This window comes from Monopterus albus, unplaced genomic scaffold (genome assembly GCF_001952655.1).
Source record: "Monopterus albus unplaced genomic scaffold, M_albus_1.0 scaffold10205.1, whole genome shotgun sequence".
Classification (NCBI taxonomy): Eukaryota; Metazoa; Chordata; class Actinopteri; order Synbranchiformes; family Synbranchidae; genus Monopterus; species Monopterus albus.
In genome coordinates, this window is record NW_018138049.1 from 1 (window position 1) to 428 (window position 428).

The 428-nt window shown below is 38.1% G+C and overlaps 1 long non-coding RNA gene across 1 annotated transcript; it reads left to right on the plus strand.

Moving 5' to 3' along the window:
- On the plus strand, positions 1-428 carry LOC109954423 (uncharacterized). Its single transcript, XR_002274122.1, has 3 exons — positions 1-32; positions 142-273; positions 359-428. It is a non-coding gene; the product is annotated as an uncharacterized LOC109954423 (long non-coding RNA).

Here is a 428-nt window from a genome sequence, read left to right on the forward strand (position 1 = left end):
ACCAGTGTGATGACAAAGTGGATGCTGTTACTGTGAGACATGTTTCTGATTCATCTACAGTAACTGATTTTATGACAGCATTAAGAATCAGTGGTGTTTTCAGGGAATATCACAACATAGTATCACATATATTTCTCTCAGAAATGTGAAATAACACGTCATCCAGAGGTTTTGGTGCTGCTGCTGAAGAGGTTTGACTTTGACTACCATTACATGAGATATGTGAAAAACAACCGTCTTGTGGGTATTCCCTGCACACTACACATCCCACAGGTATATATACTGTGTGTTATAGTATTTTAGCACAACAGATTGTTTGTTCATTTCTGATCCTAATGTAATTTTACTTTGGTGACAGGGTCAGACATATGAACTGTATGCAGTTGTGGATCACAGAGGTGATCTTAGAAGTGGACATTACAGTGCAA